The sequence below is a fragment of the Melospiza melodia genome, chromosome 2, assembly GCF_035770615.1.
Source record: "Melospiza melodia melodia isolate bMelMel2 chromosome 2, bMelMel2.pri, whole genome shotgun sequence".
Lineage (NCBI taxonomy): Eukaryota > Metazoa > Chordata > Aves > Passeriformes > Passerellidae > Melospiza > Melospiza melodia.
The window spans coordinates 2944044-2952893 of NC_086195.1; the positions used below are offsets into that span (position 1 = coordinate 2944044).

Genomic DNA, 8850 nt, shown 5'->3' on the forward strand with positions numbered 1-8850 from the left:
TTGACTGACTCTTTGAGCACTGATAGTCCCTGAAAAACAATTTGGGATTTATGCAGATATTGAAAACATTGGCAGTTGTATTAAACAAAAATTGTGGCGCCCAACATTTATGAGGAAGCGAAGTTTTGTAGTGACCTCAAAGGGGACTGGAATGGAAAAAGAAAAAAAGAACTTTTAAATTTTTTTTTTTTTTTTAATATTGATTTGATGCCAGGGGAAAAAAATGTTCCCAGTGAGTGCTCTGCACACCCTCAGCTGTTTACATCTTCCTGTGACATAAATAGCTTTTGAAACCCCAAGTGTAAGGTTACAATTCATGGCTCAGGTTTTGCTCCTGGTTGTAAGGAGTGTGTAACTGGGGTGCTCAGGGCAGGATGTTTCCACCCTCGCTGCTCAGGTGGTTGGAGCTTCCTCAGGCACTGAACACAGATTTTTTTAGGTTTTTTCTTATCAAATAGGAGGAAAACTGCATAATTCTGCCCTTTAAAGATATTTTTCCATTATAGATAGGAGACACCAACCACAACTGTTGATTGAATGTTTTTAATGATATGTTTTCAGTATTTTAGGCTGGAGTAAAGGACAGTATGGAAATTATTTTCAACTTTCATGGAAAGCTGGACAGGGTCTGGGGCAGTGGGAGGTGTCCCTGCCATGGCAGGGGTGGCACTGGGTGAGCTTTGAGGTCCTTTCCAACCCAAACCATTCCATGGCTCTGTGATGTCTGAGCTGAGCTTAAGGAATGACTCGCACAGCCAAATCTGGGAGGCTGGGGTTACCCAGACTTTTATTGGGTACCCAGAGAGTACCCAAGAACTCCTGTCAGGATCAGCAGCAGAGTGGGCAGGGCCCAGAGAGCACCAAGGTGTTAAAGGAACACACAGAGAAAGCAAAATCACAGAGAAAACAAAATTCCTGTTCTTGCCTCTGAGTTCACAGTGCAAGAGTTCCACAGAATCCCAAATCCCTGGGGCTGGCACAGCCCTGGCAGCCCATGCAGTGCCAGCTGTGCCCACCTTGTGCCCAGCCCAGAGCACTCAGTGCCACCTCCAGGGCACACCTGCAGGGATGGGCACTGCAAAGCTCCCTGGGCAGCCCCTGCCAAGGCCTGAGCTCCCTTTCCATGGGCAAATTGCTGCTGCTGTCCCAGCTGAGCCTGCCCTGGCCCAGCCTGAGGCCGCTCCCTCTGCTCCTGTCCCTGTTCCCTGGCAGCAGAGCCCGACACCCCGGCTGTGCCCTCCTGGCAGGGACTTGTGCAGAGCCACGAGGGCCCCTGAGCCTCCTTTGCTCCAGCCTCAGCCCCTTCCAGCTCCTCAGGGATTCTGCAGCCCCTTCCAGCCCCTCAGGGATTCTGCAGCCCCTTCCAGCTCCTCAGGGATTCTGCAGCCCCTTCCAGCTCCTCAGGGATTCTGCAGCCCCTTCCAGCTCCCTCAGGGATTCTGCAGCCCCTTCTCAGCTCCCTCAGGGATTCTGCAGCCCCTTCCAGCTCCTCAGGGATTCTGCAGCCCCTTCCAGCCCCTCAGGGATTCTGCAGCCCCTTCCAGCTCCCTCAGGGATTCTGCAGCCCCTTCCAGCTCCTCAGGGATTCTGCAGCCCCTTCCAGCTCCTCAGGGATTCTGCAGCCCCTTCCAGCTCCCTCAGGGATTCTGCAGCCCCTTCCAGCTCCTCAGGGATTCTGCAGCCCCTTCCAGCTCCTCAGGGATTCTGCAGCCCCTTCCCAGCTCCCTCAGGGATTCTGCAGCCCCTTCCAGCTCCCTCAGGGATTCTGCAGCCCCTTCCAGCTCCTCAGGGATTCTGCAGCCCTTTCCCAGCTCCGTTCCCTGCCCTGGACACGCTCCAGCCCCTCCAGGGCTCTCCTGCAGGACCAGAACTGGGCACAGGCCTCAATGTGAAATGTTTGTTGTCCCAAATCCATGCTGTCCTAAATCCCTCTTGTCCAAGAGCTGAAGAACTCCCTCCACTCTGTTCCCCACTAACCAAGTGGGGCAGGCAAACATGAAGATCCATGGTTAAGAGCTCCCAGGATTTCCTGGGACGATCAGCTTCCCAGACAAAGCACCAAATGGAAAATAATAATAAAAAAGCCTTTATGCAAAAGAGGCAAGAGAAGAATGGATCAAAAACTGGCAGGATGAGAGGAAAGAAATAAAGCAGCACTGAAAGGTCACTTTTCAGAGAAGGGGAGGCCACAGGAGGAGCCTGCAGGGAGCTGTGCTGTGCCTGGTGCTGGTTCGTGCATCCCTCGTGACCTGGAGAGAGGGGCTGGGCAGGGACACACCACAGCTGCTGAACGGATGGAGGTGTTCAGGTGAAGGAAAGGCAGAGGACAAAGTCAGGTGCAGTTAAAGGCATTGAAGAACTGAATAAAGACCTTACAAGAGTGAGGGACTGGATAAAAAAATGGCAGGGAAAATCTGATGTAGTAAAGTGGTACACACTACTGAGGGGGAAATTCTGTGTACATAAGGGCGGGCTCTTAGCTGGTTTTCCACTCACAGCTGAGATTTTTGGGTTCTGATTAATATTGCCATGAAAATATCGGCACAATGTTCCCTTTTAGTGAGAGAAACAAATCAAATATTTAGAATTATTAAGGACACAAAATAAAGAACAAAGCAGAGAACACAGCAGCACACCTGCCCTGGTATAAATCCATAGTTCTGTGTGCATGGAGCAGTGTGTGCAGTTCCTTTCCAGACATCTTAGAAACGACTCCAGGGCCTGGAGGAGCCCCAGGAAAGCTGGAGAGAGACAATTGCCAGGGGATGCAGGGACAGCACACAGGGAATGGCTGCCAGTGCCAGAGGGCAGGGCTGGGTGGGATCCTGGCAATGAGGAATTGTTCCCTGGCAGGGTGGGCAGGGCTGGCATGGAATTCCACCCCTGCATCCCTGGCAGTGCCCAGGGCCAGGCTGGACACTGGGACAGTGGGAGGTGTCCCTGCCATGGCAGGGGTGGCACTGGGTGATCTTTCAGATCCTTCCAAGCCCACACATTCCATGATTCCATCACTCTGCAGATCATCCCACTGTTGGTGGCTGCTGCAGTTGGTATGGCATGGACAGAAGGAAAAGCCTTGCAGGACTTGAGTCCAAAGGGGAAGTTCAAGCACTGAGTTTTTGATAATTTTTAATATTTTCTTGCTGTAACATCATTGATTCTAAATCTCTAACTCTGTTTTACCCCCCTGCCAAGGGCTGATGTCCCCTCAGGTTCAGCAGATGTGCCCTGGGCACCCTGGCACAGTGGGAGGTGTCCCTGCCATGGCAGGGCTGGCACTGGGTGGGCTTTGAGGTCCCTTCCCCCCCAAACCATTCTGGGATTTCTGGCATTCTGTAATTCTGGGATCTCAACATGCCAACTCTGAAAAACAGAATTTTGAAGCAAAGCCCTCGCCCCAGCATTGCCTCCCACCCTCAGCCACGGCCTTCAAGGACAGCTGAAGGTGCTGCCCTGGGTTTGGGCTTTAGGACACTTGGGAAAAGGAACAGCAAATCCTTGGAAAAGTTTCCCAGTAAGGAATTTTCCCCCCATGTTTCCTGTAAAAACCTTGTGTTGTTGTCCCTTTGGCTAAGAAGGTGATGCTCAGAATCTGGAATTGGGGTAAAAATTAATACCACAGACTTGGCGTATTTACTATAATTTATTACATATCAATTTCACTGCCTTGAAAAGCAACAGAAAAAAGACAACAAAAAGTTCTTTCTTGTGACAATTTAAGCAAGAAATATTTTTGAGCTGCTGTTTTCAGCCTTTGAAACTTGAAGTTGCTTATAAATTTCCCTGACCAAAATATTACACTTCCAAAAAAAGCCCCAAATTCTCCTTGTTCCTTCCACTTAAAACAGAAGGGAAAAAAAAAAAAAAAGCTTGGGGAGGTTTAAAGAATAAAAAATCAGCCTGAAGCAACACCCAGGACAGGAAACTTCTTCCAAGCAGTTAAAGCTTGGCAAACCTGCAAACAATGGAAAACAAACAAACGAGGATCAGTTGAATGTTTGTCTCAGCCTGAATGTTCTGGACACACACAAAACCTCCTCAAATCCCCAAAATGAGGTCAGGAAGTTTTCTGTTCCTGATGTTCCATGTTGGAAAATCCTCTGTGTGCTCTGTCCATACATACAAAGCTCCTGTGTAAATTTGAGCATTGGTTTTTAGGTATATAAATGGCATGAATTAGTATTTAATGAATAGAATTCTTAAAAAATGTATTAATTTAAATTTTTATATGTCAAAGATGAGATTTACATTACTCATACATCTAGAATGGATTAGTTTGTTCTAACAAAAGAAATAAAATAAATATCCAGAGTAGCTTATGTTACATTGATTTTTAAAAATATTTATGCTTCTACAGGTGCATTTGGCTACTTGGAATTTTCTCAATGCTTTCCATTTAGCTTTATTTTAATTTTTAACTGGAAATCTTTATGTTCTGCCCGAAATTTGGGTTCAGCAGTCCAGTTTCACCTCTTTGAGGTGATCCCTTTCAAGAAGTGCTCTGTCAATATATCAAAATTCAGTTCAGGTTTAGTGTGAAAAAATTTTCTGTTACACATAGGCTGGAAGAGGGAAGAACAATGGGATTGAGGGGATTTTTATGCTTTTGTTTTTTGTAATTTGGTTTTATAAACCAAGAGAGAAACTTTCAGCACTGGGAGCACGAGTGTTGAGTGTCCTGTGGATGTGAGCACTCAGGAGAGGATATTTGAGTGGAAAGAGATCTAAACCCATCATCTAATTCAATTTATTCATCAACCTGATGGGCCCTGCACACAAAATATGAAATACCTGCAGTAATGCTAATTTTCTTCTGCAGAAAGGAGAGAATTGATGGGCAGTGCTGTCAGCACAGAGCAGAGCAGTGTTTGGTGCAGCCCCTGCCTCAGAGACTTTCCTGTGCTGCTGCTCAGTGAAACCTTTGCAGCTCCACTGATTTGCCAACTTCACCAAGGACAATTTCAAACCTGTCATTTCTTGGGAAACAAATGAATGTTTTTGAAATATCAGTTGAACAACAACACACCTCATCTTCCATTGTGCTGCCAGTGCCTGCCAATTGTCCCCAGTTTAAACCCATTTTTAAATATTCCTTGTATCATGGAATCACAGATGCCAGAGTGGTTTGGGTTGGGATGCTAAAGCCCATCCAGTGCCACCCCTGCCATGGCAGGGACACCTCCCACTGTCCCCAGTGTCCAGCCTGGCCTCGGGCACTGCCAGGCATCCAGGGGCAGCCCCAGCTGCTCTGGGAATTCTATCCCACCCTCAGGAACTGTTCCAATATCCCACCCAATCCCACCTCCTGTCAGTTTGCAGCCATTCCCCCTTGTCCTGTCACTCCTTTATGGTCCTTTCCAACCCAAACCAGACTCTGTGATTCCACCCCAGATTTGTTTTCGGGTGCTGGACCCTTTGCAAAGTCTCCTGAAGTCCTGAGCCCTGGCAGCCAGGACTCTGCATGGCTGCTTTTGAACTCACCCTGGCACTTCTGCAGCTGGGAGTGACAGTGGGAACAGGGAGCCCTGAAGCTGCTTTAAAAGGATGGGGATGGAGAATTGTAAGTTTTTCTGGACTCCTCCATCCCTTTACACCTCAGGAACTGGTTCTGATTTACCCATGGCTCCAGCCCCAGGTGGTTTGTGTGCCTTTGTCCCTCGCACAGCAGTTTCAGGGTGGTGCCCAGTGGTGTTGTGCCCTCTGCAGGGTGCCAGCAGCCTGAGGAGCTGCCCTGGCAGTGCTCAGGGATGTCCCTGCCCTGCCCAGAGTTATTTTGGGAGCTCCACCCTGGCAGGCCTGGCTGCTCCCTCTGGAATTGAAGGTCAGCACTGACCTTGCCTTGCAGCTCCCTGGAACAGCTCACAGAGGGGAAATGCAGGCCCCAAAAATGTGCCCTACAAAAGAGGAGTGCTGGCCCCCAGAGCAATTAGCCTAATTAGTGATGGCACAGAGCAGCTCCAGGGCCTGGCAGTGGGGACACCCAGGAACTGGAATGCACCTCACAGCTCCTCTGCAGAAAATACAAACTCTCTGTTCTGGTTCACAATCCTGAGTGATCAGCCCTTGATTGGACCCTCAGCTCTTGCAATGGTATTTTATTTTATTTTATTTTATTTTATTTTATTTTATTTTATTTTATTTTGTTTTATTTTATTTTATTTTATTTTATTTTATTTTATTTTATTTTATTTTATTTTATTTTATTTTATTTTATTTTATTTTATTCCCTGCAGGGCTCAGACAGCTCTGACAGAGCCACCTTGGGCAGGGGTGGTGAATAAAGAGGTTCAGAGAAGTTCTGGGAGCTGCTGGCTGGGTGCAGGATTGATCCTGGCCAATCCCTAAACCACCTCTCACTTTGGGAAAGGCTGAACTGTTGTGGGAAGTTTCACCTGAGCATCAGGAAGAACTTTCCTGTGAGTGACTGAGCCCTGGGCTTCTCTGGGCACCTGTGGCAGGCCCTCACCACCCTCACAGGCAAAGAATTTTGTTGTAATCTCTAATTTAAATTTACTCTTTTTCAGCTTAAGGCCATTCCTCCTTGTCCCATCACTCCATGCTCTTGGAAAAAGTCTCTCTCCATCTTTCTTGAGGATCTGGGAGGGAAAAAGGAACAAACAACAAAGCATTCCTGCTTCCACTGAAGAATGACTTCTTAGCCTAATAAAGTTCCCTAAGTGACAATTTTAGAAAAAATTGTTTAAAATCCATCACAATTTCTTCTTCTTTGCTAGCAGGAGGTTGATCAAGTGGACACCAAGCAGAACTTACTTCTAAGAACTTTCTTGAGTGGATTTGTGTCAGGATACCACAAATGTCATGGTCTGGAATTTCAAGAACAAAATCCCAGTGGAAGCAGCACAAGGAGCTTTCCTTGGCAGCAAGAACCAAGTGTTCATTTTGGCCAGCAAAGGCACCGATCCTGCTGCACAAGGGAGCAGGGAATTGCTGTGGCAAAGGGAAGGGGCAATGAAAGAGGAATGGGATTTTAATGGAATTGAAGACAGTTCTTGACCCTTCCAGGAATTCTGACAGAGAAGCAGAAGCTGGGCATTGAACAGGCGTAGATCCAATGATGTTATAGTCAGCAGAACCAAAGATTTTTAAAGAGCCATGGATTGTACTGGTCCTTTTGGATGGGAGGGGAACTTTTGGATTAAATTAACCTGTTTGTTTGTTTGCTTTCCCTATTTTCTAATGCAGGGAAACCAGATTCCTCTAAAAGTTGGAAATTGAGGGTGTAGAGACATACTTGACATTGTAGCACCTGATTTAAAAGTTTTAAAGAATCACAATTCTTCAGAATGCCTGATTTTAACAGGAGCTGTTCTCCCACAAACGTATTTATCATGGAAAGGGATCCTAGGAGGACTTCTGGGATACAACTTCCAATATGCACCTTCCCTAGGATAACTAACACAGCCTTTTCCCTGGAGAATTCTCCCCCAGAAACTCTTTGGTTTTGGGAAGGATTTTCAGAGAATCACTGAGGTTGGAAAAGATCTCCAGGATCACCAGCTGTGCCCCAGGCCCAGAGCACTCAGTGCCACCTGCAGGTGTTCCTGCAGGGATGGGCACTCCAAACCTCCCTGGGCAGCCTCTTCCAATGCTCAACAACCATTTCCATGAAAAAGAAAATTCCTCCTGATGTCCAGAAATTCCTGCCTGACGTTTTAAACCAGAAGAGAAACTTTTCATGCTCAGGAGCGTGATCTTCACCGTGAGTGTGAACACCAAGTCAGGGAGAACTCAGGGAAATTCACTTTTTTTTTTGGGAACAAGGCTCATCCAGCAGCACTTCCAGGACCTTCTGGTCCAGAGGCGTGCCAGCCTCCACAGTGTGCAGCTCTGGCTGCCAATGCAAAGCCGCTACTATCGAAGCCGGCTCTGATGATGACTCAAAAGCTGATCTATCTCCATCCCAACGGGTTACCATGGCAACCCCTCTGGCCTAAAAAGAGCTGGACCACATGGGTTCCTCAGCAGCACCTTTCTGACAGGCGAAACACAAGCTGCTCCCTCCACAGGATGGCTCCATGTGCGACTGAGGCTGCCACGGGGCTTGGCAAGGGCTGAACTTCTGCTGGGGCTTCCCTGGGGCTGGGGCCTGTCTCCCCGTTCCTCTAAGTTCTTCTAAGTTCTGCTAAGCCTTCTGTCTGATGTTTCTGTTCTTGTCATGAACTTTCTCACGCACTTTTATGTCGATAATTATTGTTTTACGTTCTTTTCTGGAGGAGGAGAAATTTGATGAACTGTTGGTTTGACCATTGGAGAAGTGGGACTGTCATCTCCAATCCACTGGCACTTTTGAAAATCTATAAATGTTAAAAGTCAGAAATTAAACTTCTTTTTACCTTCTAAGGTAAAAAGAAGTTTAATTTCTGACTTTTAACATTTTGTTCCAGTATTCACCTTGTTTTATTTTGTGTCCTGTAGTGACAGGGGTGTCACAGGCACATTTTATGAAAAATCCTTTTGCCAGAATTTTTCTCCTGAGAAGCTGAGAGGCCTCAGAAATGAAATGTAAACAATGATTATCTGCTGCTGTGGAATGCAACAGGTGCATCTGGGATTGGTCTCACGTGGTTGTTTTTAATTAATGGCCAATCACAGTCAGCTGGCTCGGACTCTCTGGTCAGCCACAAGATTTTATTGTCATTCCTTTCTATCCTTTTCAAGCCTTCTGATGAAATCCTTTCTTCTCTTCTTTTAGTATAGTGTTAATATATCATTTTCTTTTGTTATAATATATATAATAAAATAATAAATCAGCCTTATGAAACATGGAGTCAGACCCTCATCTCTCCCCTAATCCTGTGACCCCTGGGAGCACCAGCACACAGGGGCCAG

The 8850-nt window shown here is 46.9% G+C and overlaps 1 long non-coding RNA gene across 1 annotated transcript; it reads left to right on the forward strand.

Annotated features, from left to right (window-relative positions):
* The first annotated feature begins 5820 nt into the window (after window positions 1–5820).
* Window positions 5821–8303, forward strand: LOC134415052 (uncharacterized). The gene is made up of 3 exons (XR_010026906.1): window positions 5821–6090; window positions 6234–6416; window positions 6525–8303. It is a non-coding gene; the product is annotated as an uncharacterized LOC134415052 (long non-coding RNA).
* The last annotated feature ends 547 nt before the right edge of the window (window positions 8304–8850 follow it).